The following is a 23,949-nucleotide window of genomic DNA, read 5'->3' on the forward strand; positions in this document are numbered from 1 at the left end:
ATTCCTCCAAAGTGATACTCTATCAAACAGGAAAGCCATTTTCTTTCTGCTGCCTCTGCAGATTTCCAGTGCCTGCAACTGCCGACCTAAAAGTTTATCTTACCAGAGGAATTTATATGGGGCTGTGAGATGGGCTGGTGTTATATGGCTCTAAGTAGTTACGTGAAGCCTCTGTGGGCTAATAAAACAGTATTAATTGTATTGCTAAGGTTGCATTTTAAACATTAAATTATGGATGGCTTGATAGCATCGTGAAAGCCAGCATCTTGACATGACCTAACCATTATCTATGGAAATGGCTAAAATGCCTTTTTGCAATGTACTCTGGTTGATTTAACTCTTTGGGGTGACACTTAACACTAAATTATTTCCTCTGGCAGAGGGAGGGCAGGGAGGGCTTCTCCTCCTCCTTCCCCTTCCTCACCATCCCTATTCTCTTCCTGTGCTGCTTCTGAGCTGCTTTTAACCTCCTCAGCTGGAAATAGCAAACGGTGGGGGGAAAACAGAAGCCCAGATCTCACAGCATTCTCCACTTTGTCCCTGCATCTCTGAGGGTGCACAGGAGAGGACCCTGGGAACAGTGGCAGCAGGAGGGAAAGGCCCAGAGGAAGCCCTGACACAGAGGGAATGGAGGGGTCCCTGCCCAACTCTGCCCCCAGAGTGAATGAACCAGCCCCTGCTAATCTAATTAAAGGGGTCAGCCCTAAAGGCCAATCACAACAGTGTCAACAGCAACTCTTCCCTCGCTGGCTGGTTTAGGGGCAGAGCTGAGCAGAGCCTTTCATGGCTGGGAACGCATCTGCTGATGGAAGAAAAACAGGCAAACAAAAATTTAATGGGTTTGCTTTTGTTTATTACTATTGCTATTTATTTTAAGAGATTGATGGGCTCATCACTGGAGGTGACCTGCTGAGGAGCAGACATACCTCCCCAAAGCGTCAGGCCAGTCCCACCCTTAGTGCCACTCCCCTGTCACCCACCCCGGTGCTGTCCCTGTGTCCCCCAGCAGGTGAGGGGCAGTGTCTGCGGTGGGAGCCGGGCTGGGGGCACATTCCCAAGGCAGCAGCGAGGTCCTGGCTGGCAGCCCTGGCTGTGAGAGGCACAGCTGGGCACTGGGGACCCCGCCGTGCCCGGCACCCCTCGGCTGGCATGTCACACTTGGCAGCTCGGTGTTTGTGAAGCTGCAGCTCTGACATGTCCCTGCTGACCCCGGCAGAGCAGCCGGCACGCTGCTCCCGCTGTGCCCAGTGTCCCCAGTGTCCCCACTGCTCCCAGTGTCCCCAGTGTCCCCACTGCTCCCAGTGTCCCCAGTGTCCCCAGTGCCCCCATTGCTCCCACTGTCCCCAGTGCCTCTGCTGTTCCCACTGTCCCACCTCCCACTGTCCCCACTGCTCCCACTGTCCCCACTGTCCCCAGTGTCAGCACTGTCCCTACTGTCCCCAGTGTCCCCACTGCTCCCACTGCTTTTCGTGCTCCCCCTGCTCCCCCCCACTGCTCCCACTGCCCCACTGTCCCCACTGCTCCTCCTGCTCCTCCTGCTCCCCCTGCTCCCCCTGCTCCCACTGTCCCCACTGCTCCCCCTGATCCCACTGCCCCCCCTGCTCCCACTGTCCCCACTGCTCCCCTGCTCCCACTGTCCCCACTGCTCCCCCTGATCCCACTGCCCCCACTGCCCCCACTGTCCCCACTGCTCCTCCTGCCTCTCTCTGTTCCCACTGCCCCCACTGCTCTCTCTGCTCCCGCTGCTCCTGAGCTGCTCAGAGCCCCAGCTGCAGCTCCCAAAACCCCAAGTGGGTTTCAGGAGAAGCCCTTGGCTCACCCAAGGGCTGAGGCACACAGAGTGAGGGAGGCATTAAATGTAAAGAAAAGGAAAATTATGCCTTCTGCCAGCATCCCTCTGGTCCCTGTGCAACGCTGCCCTGGGTGCAGTGGGGTCTCTGCTAGGATGGAGACCTCCCATGCCTGCTTGGATTCGTGCCACAAGCCAAGGGACCTCCTGCCCTGCTTCATCTTCTTTCAGGAAAACATCCATGCACTGGCAGACATGGAAATGAAATGCAAATCTCTGCTGCCCACAGTGCACAAGCACACCTGTGCGCTGCTGCAGCGTGAAAACCGCAGCCGTGGCCTCTAGGAATCAGACAGAATAGGCAAAGGGCAGAAACTCATGCTCTGGTGACCTTGAATTTTTATACTAATAAAGCTACTTGATGGCTTTTTTAACAAAAGGGAAAAAACTCCTTTCATAGGTTGCTATCCCCTGACAACATTTTGACATCAGAGACCCATCATGCCTCTTGTATTATGGAGTGCTCATTTATCTTGGAAGCCTGTAGCAGCTGCTCATGTTACAAGTGGGAATTCCTTCCCTTTGTTTTCCTCGATGTTGCTCTCCTGAACTTCAGTTCAAGGGTTGATTTCAGTGGATCTGCATTACAGACTGATGAGATATTTCCAGTGAGTGAAATGACTGAACGTAGCATGTTTAATGTCGTTGGTGGGTAAAGCTCACCACTCATTTCTGGGTACTTCAATGAGCTTAGCTTTGTAGAGTTCATCATCTGAGAGCTGGGTTTGTGTGGTACAAAGTGTACCCAAGGGAGGTGCACTGGTGCAAAATATATATAAGACTCTCATCACATTCCCCACAGCCCCCAAAGACCCCTCTTACAAAGCAGCTGCCCTGGGAAGCCAAATTGTTACACAAAATCAGCCCAGAAAAGAAAAGCCCTGAACAGGAGCCCAAAAGTGCCCAAAAAAGCCAATAATGACTGGAATATGAGGAGGAAATAAGGAAACCCTGCCACAAAACTCCAGAGGATGATTTATGGGAAGCGTTGGGCAGTAATGTTTACATTTGATTTATAAGTTTGAGAGCTGAGATTTCTCTTCTTGGAGCACAAAGGAGCCGTCCAGATGCTGGTGAGACCAGAGAAGATGAAGGCACTTCTCCCCTGTCCCTGTCAGTGTTCAAGGCCAGGCTGGATGGAGCATTGAGCATCCTGATCTAGTGGAAGGCGTCCTCACCCATGGCAGGGAGTTGGAACTGGATGAGCTTTAGGGTCCCTTCCAACCCAAACCATTCTCTATCAGATGAAAAATCAGCTGTGCCCTTAAGGCAGCTCAGCTCACTTGCACGACTCACAAAACAGTTTGTTGAGCTCAGAGCTGTTCTCGTTATTCAGGAAAAACCACCAAAACCTTCATTCAGCCTGAAATCCTCTGCTGGGTGTCTGGGACTGGCAGCCTCATGGTGATCAGCTCCAGAGCTACAGCTGTTTGGGGTTTGGCTGGGGGTCTGGTTGGACACAGGGAGGATGCCCTGTCCAGGATTGTTGGGGAAGATGAAACAAGAAAGCTTTATAAACATGATTGCTTGGCAAAAGATTTTGAGAATATAGAAATTATAAGTAAGATTGCAATGAAAGCAAGCTTTGAGATACCTCAGTTACTGAACAACTGGAAAACAATGGTGTGGTTGGACTGAAGGCAATCCCCTTTTGATGAAAAAACACCCTCTGCTTGCAGACAGGCCCAAGGGTCAGAGCAGACCCCACTAGCTTGGCAGAAGGGGCCCAAAGAGGAGTTTTTAGGGTTTAAAATGTAACACAGGATGGTGATGTAATGATTCTTATAGGCTGTATGTAAATGCTATAGGATTTGTATCTTTTATTAGATTGGTTAGTGAGAATTAGAATATTCAGCACAGAAGATTTATTGTATTGTAACGGGAACTTCGCTCTCTTACTTTCTTACTCTCTTATGTTCTCATCTTCTCTCTCTCTCTCATCCTCTCTCCCCCTCTCTTCTCTCAGCCTGCTCCGAGCTGTGGCTGGCAGCTCCCAGCAGGGCCCTGCACCCAGGCCCTTTGCAATAAACCCCAATTCCAAACCCTGGCTGCAGAGATCTCTCATCTCCATCCATCCCGACCGTCCTACCCCCGACACTCCTACACAGGATGATGCTCCTGAGGGGACAGAGCTGGTGGCAGCAGTGCTGCATCAGCTGGTCCATCTCATGGGCTATGTAGAGGCTGCCTGGCTGGGCTGGGCTGAGCCAGCTGGCCCTTCTGTCAGGCAAGTGGTGCGTGGCTGCAGCCTGGTCCATGCCCAGGCTCTGGGTCTGTGCAGTCTGGATACACAGCATTCAGCCAGCTGGCTCTGGGATCACCACTCTGGGCTGAAGCACAGCTCCTAAAGGCAGAGAAATGCACAGCAAAGAGGATGAATCCCTTCCTGACCTGCACGTTGTTTGGGATCAAGGGTCAATTTCTCCAGAGGTGGCGGGAGCTTCCTGCCCTGCTCCTGCTGCTGCATCTCAAAGAGATGAAAGGCAAATCTCTGGTAAAAATTATGGCAGAACAGGGCCCGAGCTTTGCAGGAAGTTTTGGAGCCTGTTCCTTGCTGAGAGGGGGTTGCTGCAATCCTACGTGAACCGTAACACCAAGGCAGCGTCTGCACAAAGCGCTGGGAAGTGAAACCAGCACTGCCCACCCAGCTCTTCTCCCCGGTTCCCAGGCTGACAGAGACAGCTTGGCTCATCTCTACAGCTGCAGCCCCCCTCTGTTCCCAAGGTCTGCTCGCCCTCCTGGCTTCTTCTTTGTTCTTCAGACCACCAGGACAGAGACACATGCAAAGCCAGCCCTGCCCTGGCTCTGCAGTGGTGGTCTCCATCTCCCTTCAGCACAGACTCAGGAATTTATAAGCAATCATCATTTCCTGGTGCCATTTGCTTTCACTGCCCAGCCCTTCTGTGATCTGCTTGGAACCCCAGGAGATGTCCATCAAGGACATGTCCTTTCCAGCTGGCATTTGATGGGTGCCTCTGATGGTGGCTGGTTGTCCATTAATCTTGTGTCAAAGAGATTATTTGCTTCTTGGCCTTTTAGCAACAGTGAGTTCATGCTTTTTTATGACTCTCAGTACCTCCCCTTCAGGTGGTCCCTTGAAATACCTTTATGGAGGGTTGGTATTGATGAGCATCTCTGTGATGAGACGTGTTGTGTCTTAGTCCACCACAGCAGTGCATAGCTAGTGATAAGGGGACACCAGTCCCATGGATGGGTGAGCATTGAAAGATTTAGGGCTTGGGTTTGGAGCAGCTTCTGAGGGTTCAGATGCTTCTCTGAAGCTAAGCCAAACCCCTTTGTCCTGGAAATCAAGCTGGAAAATATAATGAGATTAAGCTGTCAAGTGAGATTTATGGTTCATCCTTCTTCCAGCTGGGTCAAAAATACCACAAGTGCAGCTTCTTCGAGAGAGCACCAGTGCCTGTGCTCTCAGAGAGAGCCAGGGAGGGGAGGACAGGTGGGCCTTCCTTTCAAGTCACTGGTTGGTTATTGTTTTAGGGAAGTTCAGCTTGTGCTCCTGGCCCATCTGTAGCTGGGGACTTCTGCATCTTGATCAAACTGGGAATGGGACTCACCCTGACCCCAGTGATGAAGGTGACACTTTGGGATGGCAGCAGGTCCTGGGGACACTGCCATGGTCCTGCTGCTTGTCCTGGTTCACAAACTCCTTACAGACACCAGATTTTGCTTCCAGCCTCCAGGCAGCTTCCTCACTGCCCTGTGTGCTGAGCTCCCAGCTTGGACAGCAGAGATGCAACATGTGGATCACCCTCTGCTGCTGCCAACTTCCATCCTCTTTCTGTTCCTGCTTAAAAATATGGGCTAGCAAAGGCCTGATGTTCTAAAAGAATTTAAGCCAAGCCCCAGCTGCTTTAGAGCATGAACTAGGGGTCCATAGCGTGAGCAGCAGAGCTAGCAGGGGGATGAAAGCAGCCAGTGACAGGGGGCTGGGTAAAGCCACCTCAGCTGGCCCAGCTGGTGCTAAAAAAGGGCACAGATCCATGCCCTGAGCCTTCTCAGGCCACACTATGGGGCACCTTTCAGGATGTTTGCATCAAGCCACAATCTCTGTCACTGTGAATCAAATCAGACTCTGGGAATTGTGAAAAAAGTGGAGAACAGAGCAGAAAATGTCATTGTGCTGCTACAAATGTCTCTGGCGCATCCACATTGACTCAGTGGATGATTCAGGTTCTAAGGGAGCTTAGGATGTTGTTGTCCATAGTTTGTGACATTTTGGGTCCCACAGCACTCAGAGGAAATGAGATGTTTGGAAAGGATTCATGCAAAGCAACATGAGTGACTGAAGGGCTGGGAGGAGAGATGCTCTACTTTGGGAAACAAATGGTCAAACAGAGATGCAAGAAAAGCCCAGGGAATTCCTGGGGGATGACTGATGGCTCACTGTCTTGCATAACAGAAGAATTAGGAGCAATGGACAAAACAAGAAGCTGTCAGGTTCAGAAGGTGCATCCTCCTGCTGCCCCACTCTGGGGTGTGGGTACAGCTGTACCCCCAGAGGGGTGATACAGCCAGCTGTGAAACTCATGGGGTGCCACCAAGCTGAAGAGGATGGCCTGGCCTCAGCATGGCTTTCACACACAGCTCATGTTTTAACCCCCATGTTGAAATCTTTTGGATACAGTTACATATTTCTGCCAGTGAAACCGCAATTTCATTACAAAACAAGCTAATAACCACTGAAATTAGCAAATGGATATCAGCTACCATCAGAGCACATGGGCATACCTTGACAATTCAACCACATCCCTTCTCAGAGGTCCCAGAACCCCAGTCCTCATTTCACTTTTCATTTTTTTTCACAAGTTCATAGTGCCCTGAGAAGAACTGACACTAAAAACTACTTTTCTGCCTCTGTAGGTCTTCCAGGGTGAATTTGCTGGTGTCCAATGGAATGTAAACTCCAACAGCAGCTTCTCCTGGTGGGTGGTGCTGGATTCTCTACCTGCTAGTAAGAGATGAGCTCAATATTGTCACTTTTATCCAGGTTTTTATTCTTAGGACAGATGGGGGTCAGATGGGCTCAAACATTTTTCTTAACAGCTACACCATGGGGCAACTGGAGGGGTTGGAGCCCACACATCCCTCCTGGTGAGGGGCAAGGTCACACCAGTGCCATCCCAGTTTTGGTGGCTGGGGCACAAATCATAGAATCACAGAATTATCAAATGGTTTGGGCTGGAAGGGACCTTAAAAATCATCCAGTTCCAACCCCCTGCCACAGAAAGGGACACCTTCCACTAGACCAGGTTGCTCAGGGCCACATTCAACCTAGCCTATGGGGCTTCCACAACCTCTACAAAGTTTTTTATTAATTTTTTTTTTACAAAGTGATGTAAATTCCATATCACAGTGGGTTTGTACAGGCTTTTCTTTCAGCCTTCAGCAGGGAGACAGAGAAACATGAGGCAAAAATATTTTTTCTTAACCATTCTGGATTCTGTGCATGTTTTGTCCTACCCCTTTTATTTTGATTTTCCATTTTTTTTCTTCCTTTTCTTTCTTTCCTTTTTAAAATTTATTTTTTTGTTACTCACTAAAATAGTTAAACATCTATGGAATTCCTTTTTTTCCCTTGTAAGAAGCATCCCAGAAACTCTAACCACCCTGATCCTTACTGCTTTCAAAGAAACATTTTTAATTCTTCAGCGTGGCGCCACCTTACACTTCACAATATATTTTTCTTCCTGGTTTCTCAATGGGATTTTCTCCAAGTAGTGCTACAAATCAAGAGCGTTTCTTTTGTCTCTGAGCAGCATTTTTTAAATTCTTGATTCATGGAAAATCTCCCGACTTTTGTCTTACACAGCACAAAGGAAAGAAGCATTTGGAGGTTTTTGCTGCCGGCCGGGTGTGTGAGCAGCTGCAGCTATGGAGAGCCTCTTCAGCAGCTGTGAGCAGAGCTCCAAGTCAGCTCTGGCCACATCTGCCACCACACACTTGTGGGTTTTGCTGCCTAAAGGAAGTTTTAATACCCTTGTGTCCTGCAGTTTGGGTGCAGCAGCTCCTGTGGCCAGGCCAGGCCCTTTGCAGGTGCCGGATCTCACCTGAGCCTCCTCCTCCAGGGCAAGGGGATGCTGTGACCCCAGAAAATGTCCCTCAGGCCAAAGGGGCTGTTCCTGGCAGATGGTCCCCGTGCACCTGGGGCCCTCCATGTGCCATGAGGGGCTGCAGCCCAGCAGGACAGAGATGGAAGGCACAGCTGTGGAGGGGCAGCACTGCCGTGTCTGAACAGCTGGAAGCACCCATGGCCCTTTGCTGTCTCCTTCCCTCCCTCTTTCAATTAATTTGCTTCCTTTTTCTCCCTTTTTCCCCCTTTCTCTTTTGCTTTGCTTCTTTTGGCTTTGCTTTTCAAGTTATTTTCTCTTTTTTCTTGTTATCTTTTAATTTCTTTCTCTTTTTATGTTTCTTTCCCTTTCTATTTTCCTTTACTTTTCTCTTTCAGTTTCTTTTTCTTTCCTGTTACCTTTCTATTTATTTTCCTTTTTCTCTTTATTTTATTTAGTTTTACTTCTTCCTTCCTTCCTTCCTTCCTTCCTTCCTTCCTTCCTTCCTTCCTTCCTTCCTTCCTTCCTTCCTTCCTTCCTTCCTTCCTTCCTTCCTTCCTTCCTTCCTTCCTTCCTTCCTTCCTTCCTTCCTTCCTTCCTTCCTTCCTTCCTTCCTTCCTTCCTTCCTTCCTTCCTTCCTTCCTTCCTTCCTTCCTTCCTTCCTTCCTTCCTTCCTTCCTTCCTTCCTTCCTTCTTCCTCCTTCCTTCCCCCTTCCTTCCTCCCCTTCTTCCTCCTTCCTTCCGCCCCTTCCGCCCCCTTCCTTCCGCCCCTTCCTTCCGCCCCTTCCTTCCTTCCTTCCGCCCCTTCCTTCCTTCCGCCCTTCCCTTCCTTCCGCCCCTTCCTTCCTTCCTTCCCTTTTCCTCCTCCTCTCTTCCTCTCCTTTTCCTCTTTCTTTTTGTGCCACTCTCTCCTCCTTTTCTCTCTCTTTCCCACTCTTATTTAATTTCTCTTCCTTGCCCCCTTTTTCTCGCCCCCCAGCCCCCTCTGGCTGTATTCCCCACACTCTCACTGGGATCCCACCATCTTTGCAGCCATCCCCGAGGCATCCTGGGGCTGTGGGCAGACCCCTGGGCCAGCAGAGCCTCCGAGCTCATTTGTGAGCAGCAGGGTGCTTTAATGGAGGATTTCCCGCCAGCAGCACTCCCATCCTTGCACAGGGAGAGCTCTGACATGAGGAGGAGGAAATTACCCTGGGGGTGGAACCACTTTACTGTCACCTTCCTGGTTAACTGGCTTTGTCCCAGGGCAAATCCCCTTTCTACCACTCTGGGAATCTCCCCAGCAGGTCCATTCCATCCCCAGGTCCTGCTCTGTCCAGCACATTCAGGGCACAGACTGCTTTGGACTGGTGAAGAGCATCTGCATCCTTCTGCAATGGCTTGGAAGGTGGCTGGTGGACTAATTTAATATAGCTTGGTCTCAGTTCTTTTAATTATGTCTTTATAGTCTTTTAATTAGCCTGAATCCTACTAATTTAAACCACTCTTGTTTGGAGAGACTTCTGCTGAGCAGCTGTTCTCGTTCTGAGCTTTCTCTGCGTTTAGGAAGAGAAGCCTGGGACCTTTGCTTCTCCCCTCCAGGCTGTTTTTCTTATTTTGCTGCATCAGCAAAAGGTTGCAGAATAGAAATGGTTCCTCTGAGATAGAGGAACGTGACTTACAAACCATTATTTGTGTCTGGAACCTGTTTACAAGGTTCAGACAATAAGGAAAACCAAACCCACGGTGTTTCCTTTGCATGCAATGCTGCTCCAGCTTCCCTTCAGACAAGGCAGGGATTAGGAACTTCAAGGACTAGGATGACAAGCTCATGTGAAAGACAGGGCTCATCCAAAACAAGAAATGTCCTGGCAGCAGGGCTAACTTCAAGGGAAGGCAATTGGAAAGAGAGCTCCAGGAATTGCTCTTTTATTCCTGCTGCATGCCAGACTGCTGGCTGCAAACCAGGCCTGTCCCAAGGGCTGTGCAGTCCTGAGGAAAAAAAAGATGTTCCCTGGTACACAGCACAAATCAAAAACCCAGCCCAGAAGTTCACATGAGTTTCCTCTCCCTCTCCTGAGCTTCAGCTCAGGTCTCCTCTGTGAGGTGGCCCCGAATCCCCTTTGGCACTGAGCTTCAGGGGAAAAGAAAAGGGATTTGCTAAAAAAGCACCTTTCTACATGACCATCAGCTGATGGTTTGAGCAGGGATGGGAAGTGCAGGGCTTGGGAGCTCAGGGCTGCTCCCTGGCTTCCAGCAGCACCCAGGGCTCAGCTCTGCTCTTGGCAAGCACAGGATGTTGTCCAGCATGAGATTTTAACAGGGAAAAAAAAAAAGAGAGAGAGAGAGGAAAGACTGTGCAACAGCTGTGAGGGATTATCAGTGTGTATCACGCTGTCCTGCCCTGCAAGAATAAAGTGTGCTTTAAAGTTCAGGATAGGCATTATTGACTGCATTTAATTGCTTGTGTCCCATCCTGGGCAGGGCCTGCAGCGTGCCAGGAGTAATACAAACCCTCACAGGGGACAATCCCTGCTAAGAAATCAAAGTGCAAGGCAAGAGGGAGCCAGCCTGTTTTCCTCCTTTAATAATTCCTCCAAAACATTAGTCTTCCAAAAACAAATCCTGTGGATGGTCCGGGGAATTGAAATCCATCACAGCAAGGCAAGCAGACAGCAAGTCAGGAGGGAGGTGGGAAGAGAAGGGAGAGCTGTGGGGGAGAAGTGTCACTGTCGTGTGGCTCATTATCATGCCTGAGTTTATAATCCAGGCTCCGTGGTACCAGCAGAGCTCATTAATTTGGAGTCCGCGCTGCTGAGTCGAACGCAATTAAGAACAATCAAAGAAATGTCATCGCGCAATGCACCTCATGGATTTCTTTTCAAAGTCACCGCTATGGCTGTGGCTGTTTGTGGTGTGGGTTCCCAGCTCCTCCAAGCAGGCTGTGGTCATTCTTGCAGAAAGAGGAGCCCTTTGTAGCAGCAGCGCTGGCTCCGGGCACTGCCGCTGGCGCTCGGCCGGCTGCTGCCGGGGTTTTATGATTAGGAGGAGGTTTAGCAAAGTGCAGATAAGGACCAGGCTGGGTTTTTGCACACAAGAAAAATAACTGACCTGTGCAAGCCAGTGCCAGTGGTGGAGGTTACACAGTGCAGCTGGACCTATGTAGAGATAAAGTTTGTGGGTGATAAGAACACTGTGGTGGCTCATGAACACACTGGCCTGGACACAGAGCTGGCGTAGAACTTCTTTAACGTGGTGTTTTTGATTGTTAGCTCCATGGATGAGACACTTTTATGTGCTATATCTTTCCCTAAGCAGCCCCTACCAGTCATCTATCTACAAAAAGTAAGTGTCCAGCCCTAGGTCTGAGGGTGGAGGAAAAGCCAGGCAGGCAGAGCTCTGCTGTGTGGGTACCAGCAACCACACCAGGGGGGACAGAGGCAAAGGGGACAGACCTCCCCTCCCTCAGCCTCCCCGTGAGCCCATCACTGTGTACCCCAGGGAGCAGCCCAGGCCATAAACCCAGGGGACAGAGAGGTGGAAAACAGCGCTCCAGAAATTTCCACCGAGCCTCTTTTTCAAGGGGTGAGCACTTCTTTGACTGTCTGTTCACTTGCCAAAACAGCTGGGAAACCAGATACTTCATGCTGCAGTACAACTAATTCCTGTTTGCTGATGCTTGGGATGCTTTTTGGGAGAAGTGTTTTTCAGTTTTCATCTGCTTTCAGACAAAGCACGATTAAATCTAATTTTCCATTGAGGGAGGGGAAAGAATGCATTTCTGAATGTGCTGAAGGCTTTTAAAGCTGCACCAGGGGGATTGTCACCCTGAGAAATCATGGTCTGTGAGGGGAATTCAGAAGACTTGAAGGAGGGGTGTGCCTTGTGTTGTGGCATGGTTGGGAGTAAAACACATGCAAACACACAGCTGTGAATCCTAACTCCTTTAAGGAACTTGCCCAGACTAAAAGTGCAATACATGCTCTGGTGTCAGATAAAACACCATTTATCTGACAGAGAACACATCTCTGCTCATCCAGGACAAAGTTTGGTGGGAGGCAGTGCCACGAGCAGCCCTGGCTGTTTGCAGCCCACCAAAGCTGGGATTTCCAGGAGAGTGAGGTGCCATGGAGAACCAGATGCCTGCATCATATTGACCTCTCTGCTTGCCAAAGGTGCTTTTTTTCCTTGGGTGGGCTAAATTTTACCAGCTGCTGTCATCAGTCAAGTTTACAGCCTTTGCTGAAGCTGGAGGTGGCAACACAAGCACCCTGCCAAGCACCAGGGTGAAAGATTCACACCTCCCTGATGGTGTTGTGTTTTCTCAGGTCTTTTGCTGGTGCAGCCTTCAAATTCCTCCCAAAGTGTGAGTCTGCCTGCAGGAGGGAAATATGTGAAAAAGGGATTTAACCGGTTGCCACCTATTATTTGTCCCATGATGATGGCCAAAAACCTCAGAGGAGATTCCTAATTCCTATTATTATTATTATTATTATTATTATTATTATTATTATTATTATTATTATTATTATTATTATATTATTATAAAATTATTAGCCATAACAATGACTTTCCATATTAAGGTAATATGTGAGGTGTAAGATAATCAGCATCCAATCTGATCTATCAAAAAGGGATATTAACAACCAAAACTAAAACTTTGGTAGGGATTTCTCAAAGCCAACACAAAAAAAAACCCAGCTGAGAAAACCTCCTCCCAGCCAGAATCAAAGCCCCTTCCTCAGCTGGCCACTAACTTTTTATTACCTTAATTTGCATTTCTTTCCCACATCAGTCATCCCCAGGGTGCCCAGTGTTTCTTGCTGCGACCTGTAGAGGGAACTGTGCTATATAGCAAAAGAGTCCAAAATGCTCTGGTGTGTCCCTTCCCAGGAAAGGGTGTTCCTCACCCATCCCCTCCATCCTTAAGCAGATTTCACATTTTCCACTCCCACTGTTTGATCTCAGGTGGGCTGGCACTGGGCTGGGGTTCCCAGGCAAGACAAGGTGTCCACATATCAGCTGTGGGCAGCAGCCAGAAGATGCAAACCACCCTGCAATTCTGATTTTTTTTTTTTAATTAGAAACAGCCAGTTGGTGGAATTTGTCCATTGCTGTGACTCATGGTGTCTCAGTTTTTGGGGGCTGCCAGTAACAAGTTAGGAAAGGGCTGTTTCAACCCAGCACAGAAATGTCCAGACTTTCCAGGCCCCCAGCCAAGGGTGAGCAGAGCCCAGTAATGATTCTGGAGAGAGCAGCAGGCTCAGCACCACAGCTGAGGTTGGGTCCTGGTTTATTGTCACTCATTGCACTGAAATAAAATTTCCTGGGACACTGTGGAGCAACACAAGCTTTCCCTGCCCTGCGGCAAAGTGAGCCCACTCCCCTCCACCAAGCGCTGTGGAATTCCTTGCTGGACAGTTCAAGACCACTCAGGAAAAGCCTGGGAAAACAAAAAGCCACCCTGCCCATGCAAATGTGCCCATCTCTTCCCAGCACAGAGCTTGAGGTGTTTTGCCTGTGCCCATCCCTGCCCAGCACAGAGTTTGGGGTGTTTTGCCTGTGCCCATCTCTGCCCAGCACAGAGTTTGGGGTGTTTTGCCCATGCCCAAAAAGGCAAGGGGCCAAGCAGAGCTTCAGAGCCATCACTCTGCAGATATTTTCTGATTGCATGAGTTGTCAATTCTGTCAAACTTTGGTGTTGCTGATGTGGCAAAGCCTGGCCTGACTCAGAGCCTCTTGAAAGCAGCAGAAAGATCTGAGTGAGGCTGGAAAAACCACAGGTTTGGATCCACTTTTCTACTGATACTGATGATATGGAGGAAATGAGACCCAAGCTGGAAGGGACTGGTGCTGAGGTCTGCAGATACCCAAACCCTTCCCTGGGATTCCTCCCCTAGAGGAGTCTGTGTGTGCCCAGAAAATGAAAATCTCCTTGGGAAGTGTTAGTATGTTGTCATGGTGGCTGAGTATCCTCTAGCCTGGATTTCTCTTCATTCCCTTTGGAAATGTTGGAAAAAAACAATCTAACAACCAAAGACAAACAAGGAAACAAACAAACAAAAAGTCCCCCTCCAAATATTTATTTGGTGATGCTTACAAGATTAAAAAGAGAATTCAATTGGGTTTCAAGACCTGAAATTTTTAACATTTCTTGGAGGACTGCAGCCTGGATTCACTCTCTGCCCTACAAGATAGACCAATGCAGAGACCTGCTCATTTTTGATTTTGTTTTCTTTGAAGAAAATCAGTATGTAAAGGTAAGGAACAAATTACCACTACCTTGCTGAGATTTTTCACTTTACTCATCAATGCCATCCCTGTCTGTGAAGTGGAGAAGAAAGCCGATTTTGTGCCATGATCCCAGTCTCTCTTGCAATATTTTTTCAGATTTCCACCCCATCCCATGGGCAGAGATAGTTCTTCAGCCAGGTTGGCTGGAGCTTGGAGCAACCTGGTCTGGTGGAAGGTGTCCTTGCCCATGTCAGGGGTGTGGAATGAGATGATCTTTAAGGTTGTTTTCCACCCAAACCATTCTGTGAATCTGTGATCCTGTGATTCTTTCCCACTTACAGCCACAGGACCCTCATGGTGGTGGGACACAATTTGACTTTGGCAAGTGAATTGCAGCCAAACACACATTAATAAGAGGCTTCACAGGCTGTGGTGATGACTTTTATCTGGCCTATTTTCAGGGCAGAATCAGGGGTGAGGTGTCAATGTTTCCTCCTGCTCTTAACCTGTCCAAAGGGAGCAGGAGCCCTCGCTGACATTAGAGACAACTGAGTGAAAGGGCAGGAATATAGGCCAGACTTTATGTAATTATATAGGGAGGAAAACTGGGATGTCTCTTTGTAGAGGCTGGGAATGTTCCACTGGAAAACTAGGTTAGACTGAAAAAAGAAAGAGCCTCTGTAACCCAGAAATAGCTGGGAGGTTTAAGTATAATTTTCCAGCCCTGTGTTATTATGGTGATAATTCAAGTTTGTGAAATAAATGTAGGTAAAGGTCTCCCAAGGTCAAGAGGAGAAGCAAATCACATTTACAGCTTCCTTTTCATAAAGAATCTCTTCTCCTAATTGAAAACTCGATATTCACATGATATTGGTCCTCTTCAGTGCACGGATGGAGGAATATTTGTGTTTAATTGATCAATTTATTAATTAATAAATTTAAAAACAAGGCCGTTCTTTGGAGCTGTCTGAAGCACATCCTTTCACTTGGAAGGTGAATTTTAGGAGCAGGAAGAGCCTGGAGGTCCTTCATGTGCCCTGGGAGCTGAGATGGAGACATCCAGCAGAGAGCTAGGAGCAGGGCTGGGTGGGTGCTGCTCCCCCTCACAGCAAGGAGCTGTGATTTCAGCCTCCATCCCTGCAGCCTCCCCTTAGGCAGCAAGTGATGGCACAGCTCAGGCCGAGCCAGCTGCCTCAGGAAACCCAGAACAAGCTCACTGTGATGTTCATTACCCTTTGAATTCACATTTATTTTTTATTTGTGTGAGGCTGATGAAGGTTAGCTCCCTTCACTGAGCACCGCCCCGCAAAGTGCTGCACAAGAAGGTGCTGCTAAAAGAACAACCTCAAAACCTCATCAGCTCTCATCAGTCCACAAAAACCTGCTTTTTGCTTAGAGCAAAATGGCCAGAGCTGCCAGCATCTCTGTCCTGTCATGGGAGGAGATTTCTAAGAAATGCCAGCGGCGCAAGGAAGAATGAGGAAGTCAGTGCAACATTTTCCTGGGAAGGTGAGACATTTCCCTGAAATGTCTGTACTTAAACAAGTGCTAGGAAGCTGGGCAGTGTGAAATGATCTGGTTATTCTGACATCACACTCAAGAAGTCAAAGCCCTTTGCTTTGGCATCTTCCAAACCTTCACTTCCCATTAGCTCCCAAGCAGAGGGTGCATCTCAGGAAGGATCACCAGCAATGGGGTCTGTTCCCAAGGAATGACCACTTGGACAGTGCTTGGATATCTGGCAGCAGTTTCATCATACAGACACCCTGAACACAAAAACTGGTGTCTAGATCGGAGACAAGAAGAAAAGGCTCTAAAATCAGAGTTCAGGTTAGGAAAGTGCAAAGTGAAACGGAGGAATTGCAAGTTGTGACCAATTTGCTCTGGATTTTTCTTTTTTCTCAAAGGTCAGGCTTTCACTGGGGCTTGAAATGTTTTTAACTGGATTCTTTAGAACATGGAGCCCTCCAAGGGGCAGACAGCGTCTGGGGCAATGAGGATGATGGGGATTAGGGAGGAGAGCAAGGGCAGGAGGGAGAGCACTGGTGCTGCAGCTCAGCCATGATGCACAGGGCCAGAGGAGAGCAGCCTCCAGCATCCCTGCATGGGACCTCTTGGGATTTAATTCCTTTTCTCCTTGGACTCTTTCTCCTGGGTGTGGTTTTAGCAGCCTTGCCAAGTCCACTGATCTGCCCAGCCAAGGCTGAAAAAGGGTAAATAACCCCAAGCAGCACTTCTCACTTAAAATTGCTCCTAGAAGCCAAAACATTGTTCCTTCTGGTTTTTATCCCCAAAGCGATGACAGGTGGTAACTCTTTACTTTTCCTGAGATGAGTTTAACTCAAAACCCTGTAGATTTTTAAACAGGAGAGCTCAGGCCTTGCTTTTTACAACTGATCACCTCTAAATACATCAAGGTGACATTTCTTTGGCAAACCAGAGCAAGGGTCGGACTAGATAAGGGTTGGGTGAGAAGCTAAATTCTTAGACAACACCAGGTTTGATGGGGCTTTGAGCAACCTGCTCTAGTGGAAGGTGTCCCTGCCCATGGCAGGAGCTTGGAACTGGATGATTTTGAAGGTCTCTTCCAACCCAAACCATTCTATTGGTTCTATGATTTACAAATTCTCAGCTTTTGAAGAGAAGTCCCTAAACCCCCAGACCTCACAGCAAAATTTTCACTCTGCCATTTACACTGCAGGTCTTTAAAGGACAAAAATGATTTAAAGGCCAACCAAGATTTGCCCTGGCTGGTGCAGAATGTTTCAGGTGGCACAATGTGAGATGTGAAATGAAATGAAATCAGAAATACCAGCAAGGTCAGCTGTCACTGTGGGACAGCAGGTAAAAATCAGAAATCTTGGAGAATTTCCTCATGTTTTTCTCTCCTGCATCATCCCACACTGGGACAGGAGACAGGGATGGTGTGTGAACAATTTAGTGAAGAGTTTTGCTTGAGTTGGAAGGAGGTGAGTGTCTTAGCTTAAGCAAACACAGAGGACCTTGAAGCCACAGCTATTTTATCATCTGGGAGCAATACAGCTGCAACCTCAGGCCAGCAGCTGTGCTCTTGTGAGTTTTGGACCCCGGAGAAAATGGGAGATAAAAGTTGCCTTTGATCTGGCTGGACTGAGTTATTATTGCAAAGTCCTTCCTTTTATGATTTACGGCAGGTTTTGGTTGGATGAGGATGGGAACTGGGGGAAAAGGGCCAACACAGCTCGTGGGAGGGACAGATCATTTGGAAATCTGTGTCTGAGAGCCTGTAGGACTGTCTGCTGGGGCAGACAGGGAACAGAGGCTGTTACTCTGCCCCTGCCCCCTCCCTCACAAGACACATCCATGCCTGAAATTGCTCAGTATCAGGGACCCGTCCAGAAACCCTTCCTTATCTCCTGACTAATCATGCCTGCATGAGGCCAAACTGAAGCTTGCTTCATCTCACAAAGGACTGAACAAACATTCTGGCTCCCGGTGATGCAACTCCAAGTTGATTTTTCCAGTTACTCAACTTCTCTCTCCCCACGTATAATGTGCTGAAGTTTGAAATAAATGCCTCTCTCAGCGATTTCAGCAATTTATGTCAAGAAAATCTGGATGCATCAAAGTGAGACATAATGTTTTCTGACACAGCACAGGAATAAAGCTGCAGCAGTACATGCAGCTCCCCAGCCTGCATCTCAGCTCTGCCACTGACAAGGTCTATGGCCAAGGGCAAGGTGGCTGAACTGCCTGTGCCTCAGTTTCCCTGCTGCTGAAAAAGGGATTGTGGCATTTATCCCAAGCAAAGGAAGTGGGATGAGTTCATACAATATACCTGTAACACAGTGAGGGGGGAAGCTGTCTGTGAAGGAAAGGAAATGTGGATTCTGCTGTCTCAGCAGAGAGGATGTTTTATCCTCGATTTGTGCTAAAAAATACAGCATGTAAAGAGGTGTTGCTGATTACTCCTAAGAATCAGCAACGTACATTGCATTCAAAGAGCCTTTTCCATATGCTAGTCCTGCTCTCTTGGCTGCTTCCCAGCGTGGGTCACAACCTCCTGTCTCTCAGAACTGCACTGATGCTCCTTTCCAACACAGGCTCCCCCTTTCCCACCCAAAATTCCTGTACAGAGCTGCAAGGAGATGGAGCTCCCTGATGGGACCTGAGGGCATTCAGACATTTGAGAGAGCAGGTCCCAGCTTGAGGAATCCAACCCAAAACTCCTGCTTTTATACCAACAGCTCCTCTTGCTTGAAACCTTGGTGAGAATCTCAGGAGTCTACAGGGTCCAAAATCCAGATCATCCTTGTGAGTGTTGTAAAAAAGAGGGAACTGCAGGGACTTAACATTCCCTGGAGGTGCCTTTTTTCACCCCACGAAGGCTGGGGTTGATGAACTTTTATCTTTTAGGCTTATATAACCTGATGTTGATTTGGTTTATAGCAGAACACAAAAATACCCAGCTTTGGCCAGGAAATTCCCAGTGGCAAAGTGTGGGTTTGTCTCACTGCTGTGAACAGGAGCCCTCAAGAAAGAAAGGTTCAGCCTGAGACACCCCAGCTGGACAACTGAGTCTTTGATGAGCTCCTGCAACAGGAATGAATTCTCTCTGCACTTTTCCACACCATTTATTAAGCCTTTTTTAAGACAACTTGTCTTTTCACACTTTTATCTTCACAACAACCTGATGGAACAGGGATCAGCTATTTTTTTTCTGATGTATAGACATGAAGACTGAAGTGTAGAAAACCTAAATAAATGCCTCCAGTGCATTCTCACAGGTGGTCTGTGGCAGAGAAACCCTCACACAGCCCTCGCCAAGCCTTGGTGACCGTTCAGTGGAGAAAAATATTGTCTTGGAAGGCAAAACAGAGTAACTTTTTGTTTCCTGTATTCTCTGTCACCCTGTTTGGCCTCTTTTATTCCCAAGGCAAGGCTCTTGTAGCATCCTCCACCTTGGGGTGTTTTGCTCTCTCCTTTCCTTTCAGAGCCACGAGGAAAATGCTCCCATGGAGTTTTGTTCCCTGGGTCCAGCCCCAGCCAAGGCATTTCTCCAGAGCAGTGCCAGGAGAGTGGCACTTGTGCCTTTGGCTTTGGAAGCTCAGCTGCAGAGGAGGTGCTGATCAGAGCTGAAGTGACCTCAGCTGACCCAGCCACACATCCACAGCCTCCCCCAGCATCTGCAGAGCACAGCCACTCTCCCTCCCTGCCCAGATTCCTCCATCCCTGGCTGCTCTGAGGGGCTCTGTCTCCTCTGCCTGCTCCGGTAACCATCAGAGGGAATTTTGAGCCTTTTTCTTCACTCACAGAAACATGTCTGTAGCATTTTTGCTGAGCACAAAGGCAATATTTAACATGGAACCTTTAGTGAGGGGTGCAATGGATGAGGAGGGTTGGGGCAGGCTTGTTCCTTCCCTCTGCTTTTCCTGGGTATTCCCAGGATTTTGTCCATCTCTGGTCCAAAGGTTTCCCCTCTCTCCCCCAGCGAATTCATCCTATATATATATATATATATAATCTACACATATTCATCTATTATTTATAATATTTATATATATATTATATATTATAATTATGTATTTATTTTTATATATTGTTAATATATTTATATATTTATATTATTTAAATAATATATTTATATTATATATATATATATATATATATATATATATATATATATATGTGTGTGTGCATTGAGATTTAGACTGTGCAGCTGTATGTGTGGCATGCAGGCCCTTGCTAGAAATGTCAGTACAGCTTTCAAAATATTGATAAATATTCTTTATATATATGTGTGCATATAGTGTGTATATATATATGTGTGTGTGTGTATATATATTATATATATTGTTATAAATATAAATATAAATATAAATATAAATATAAATATAAATATAAATATAAATATAAATATATAAAAATATAAATATAAATATAAATATAAATATAAATATAAATATAAATATAAATATAAATATAAATATAAATATAAATATAAATATAAATATATATGTATATGAAGTGTATGTATTTATATGGAATATAAATTATAACCACACCTGAGCTGTGGTGGTCACCCTCAAACTGACAAGCACCTAAGCCCAGGGATGGAGATGACATAGCCAGGGCTCAACATGTGGATCTCATCTTCCTTTGAATCACAGAGGGATGGAGGGACTCCTTGGGCTGGTGGTTTATCCACCTTCTGACATGGGAATAACCTGACTGGGATATTACCTGGGCTGCAGTCAGCAGGAGACTTGGGGAAAAACAGCACCAAACAAAATCTTCCCTTCCCAAAAATCCTTTAAAAATGAAAGCTGGAGCCAGCCACAAATTAAAATCACACTGAGGCTTGCTGTTGGATGCCAGGAATAATAGGCTTTGGTTTCAAGGCCTGCCAACGTGTCATTTCATGGCTACCATCATCCCAAAATACCTTTGAGCCCTAGGGTTAAAGTGACTTGTCCACCAGGAAGAACCAAATGAAATCTGGAGAGGATTTTTTGCTCCTGAGGGCATTCTGTGGGTATTCCCCTGGATGCAGCTCATGGCTCTGCTTTCCCTGCTGGGGTTTCCTTCCCACCACTGCCCAGAGCCTGCCCTGCTGCCTGGGCTCAAACTGCAGCTGGAGCTTGGAGAGAGCCCTGTGTGCCCTCATGGGCTCAGCCCAGGATGCTCATGCAGAGCCCTGGCTCAGGTGACATCCCAGGTTGGCCTCAGCTGAAAGCTGGGGGCTGTCAGAGTCTCTGGGGTCACTCAAGGAGGGCTTTAACCTGCTCTTGTCACTTCTGTCTCGGTGTCAGAGCATCCAGCACCCCCTCCATGCTCCCCATCAGAGGGAGCATCAGTGTCAGAAGGAGCAGTGGGTCACCAAGAGATGGTTAAAATGCAAGGAAAGGAAGGATGGCATTTGGGATTTGGCACATGTGTGGGTTTGGGGAACTCCTTTCTTCTTCACCTTGCAGGAAAGGAGTCCCTGTCTCCATCCCCCAGCCCACAGGGACATTGCTTGGCCTCATCACATGACTAAAACCAAACTGAAAAAACACATTCAAGCACTGTGTGAATGTTTTCGGGCAGACATGGGCTCCTGCAGCTCTCCTGGCTCCTGTCAGATGTGATGAGGGACCAGGCACATGTCCAGAGGTGTCATGGCAGTGACAAAGTGCTGCTCAAACCCAGCAGGAGATGAGCACAGCCTTGCCCCTGCTCAGCAGCCTGAGACACCAGACAGGCCTCCTGTGGGATACCCAGGAGTTAGCAGGGCATGATGAGGGTTTCAGATGAGGGTTTCAGATGAGGGTTTCAGATGAGGGTTTCATCATGAGGACACCAAGATGTTGGACAGTAGGACACAACAGGACAAATCCTCAGCCAGTTCAGCCTTGCCAAGCTCTCCAGGCTCAAGCTGCTCACCTTCTTCTCCTCCACTGAGTTTCAGATCTTCCACAAGATTAAACAACCTGTAAGAAACTCCTTCCTTCTTGTCCCCTTCACTGGTTTGGGGCTCCCCAGATCCCACATTATGGATTAATTCAGATAGAAAGAGTCTTGGGAGACAAAATGCAGCTCTAGACCTGCAGTGACCCACAGCTGTGAGTACTTGGACAAGCTCCATCTGAAACAGAAAGTTCTGCTTGTAAAGACAAAGCCTGACCTGTAGCAGGAACACAGAACAGGAATTTGTGCAGAGGTCAAGAGGAGCTGGCTGTTGTGATTTTTACCTCTTCATCTGTCAGTATTGTACTCTTGGCAGGATTTTTAATGAAGAACCTGATTGGTTTGAATACAGAGCTGGAATGATGTGATGATTTCCACAAAATCTTTCCAGCACAGATGCAGAGAAAGCTCCTGGTCACCACAGTGTCCTAATGTGGTGTCACTGTCTGGCAGTGCCAACTCTGAGCTGGCTCTGCTTTCAGAGGGAGCACAGAGCCCCATTCCATGGCCAGGAGGACAGAGAAGGGACCTGGAGGACAAATGCAGGAGTTGTCTAACTCAGATATCACATCAGCATCATGCTCTAGGGTTTGATCAGACCTTAAACACTGAAGCTTTCTCCATTTTAAATATGAGAAGGGAAATTCTGGAGGGCAAGTGTGCGATGTGTATCTCACACACAACCTGCTTAATTGCACTCTGAATTGATAATTAATCCAATCAGAAAAACCAGGTAAAGGAAATGCTTTCATCATCCTCTCTGGGCCCAGACCTATCATATATTGGTGACTCATTTGGTCCTTGCATTGTCTCAGCCTGGTTTTACTTTCACCACATGGGGCCAACACTTTGGGCTCTGCTCCTCTGACCTGGCAGTGGTTCACATCCAGAGCAGCAGCCTCTGTGGACACAGGTGGAATATAGAGCCCAGCCAAGAGATTCCAGGGCACACAAGCAAAATCCCAATGCCCTGTAGCAGTTGGAAGTGCTCAGCTGCTTTGGGCCACAGTCCCAAGCACAAAGCTCAGCAAGGAAAGGGAGGCATTCCAACAGGAACATTTCAGAGAGAGCTTCCCTTTGGCTTCCTCTCTGCAGAAAGTGGATCTGGGTCACCTGAGGCACCTCAGCCACATGTGTGGGCAGATTTACAGCAGCCAGGGAGATTAAATCCAGCCCTTTATCATCCACATGAAATCTGAGTTCCTTCAGCAGACACACTGCAGGGCCTGTGGCCTGGATGGATGAGCCACCTGGAGTCCAGCCAGGTGTGGCTGGGTTTTGCACACACAAACACACTGGCTACAAGTCACCAAGATCTTCCCACCCTCTGATTCCCACTGATTCCTACTGCTCCCTTCCCCTGACTTCAGCATTCGCAACAGCACTCCTGTGATTCCTGCCATGAATGAACTTTATGCGAAGAGCTGCTGCCCAATCCAAAAGTGACACTGGGTTAAAGAAGTGACATCCAATTAGACCCAACAACATTAATCAGCTTGAGTGTGGCAGATCTTTAACAACACTGTGACTGCCACTTCTCTTTAAGAAGTTGTTTGTGTGGGATTTCCCTCTGGGTGCCTTTTCATTGTCAGTGCACTTGTTTTGAAACCACAAATTTGCTCCTGAGAACAGATGGTGGCTGGGGGCTCTTTCAAGACAGCTGTGAGGGGAACCTGGCCAGGGCCTGGGCTTCTGGGACAGTTTTCCATCTGCAGGGTCTTTCCTTCCCCTCAGCAGCAGCTGAACAAGACCCATGTCTGATAGAAAATAAAGGTGAAATAAAGACCTGCCCTGCAAAGCTCCCACTGGCCTAGTGCAAGGTGTCCTTGCCAGATGAACTTTAAGATCTCTTACAACCCAAACCGCCCTATGATGTGACCGTGTTCACAGGGGTTTTTGGATGAGGCAAGACATGAGGATCTGACTCCATGTTTCAGAAGGCTTGATTTATTATTTCATGATATATATTATATTAAAACTATACTAAAAGAATAGAAGAAAGGATTTCATTAGAAGGCTAGCTAAGAATAGAATAGGAAGGAATGATAACAAAGGCTCTGTCTCGGACTCTCTGCTCGAGCCAGCTGGGCTGTGATTGGCCATTAATTAGCAACAACCAACATGGACCAATCAAAGATCCACCTGTTGCATTCCACAGCAGCAGATAATCAATGTTTACATTTTGTTCTTGGGACCTCTCAGCTTTTCAGGAGGAAAAATCCTAAGGAAAGGATTTTTCATAAAAGATGCCTGCGACACTATGATTCTATAGTGTCAAGGAGAGCCCTGTGTGGCTGAGGACTGAAGGGAAAGCCCTGGGTGTGGGAAGTGCTGGGTTTGCCAGGATTCCACGGAGCACACAAGACTACAGCAAAAAGTGCACCCCAAGCA

The sequence above is a fragment of the Camarhynchus parvulus genome, chromosome 2, assembly GCF_901933205.1.
Source record: "Camarhynchus parvulus chromosome 2, STF_HiC, whole genome shotgun sequence".
NCBI classification, from domain to species: domain Eukaryota; kingdom Metazoa; phylum Chordata; class Aves; order Passeriformes; family Thraupidae; genus Camarhynchus; species Camarhynchus parvulus.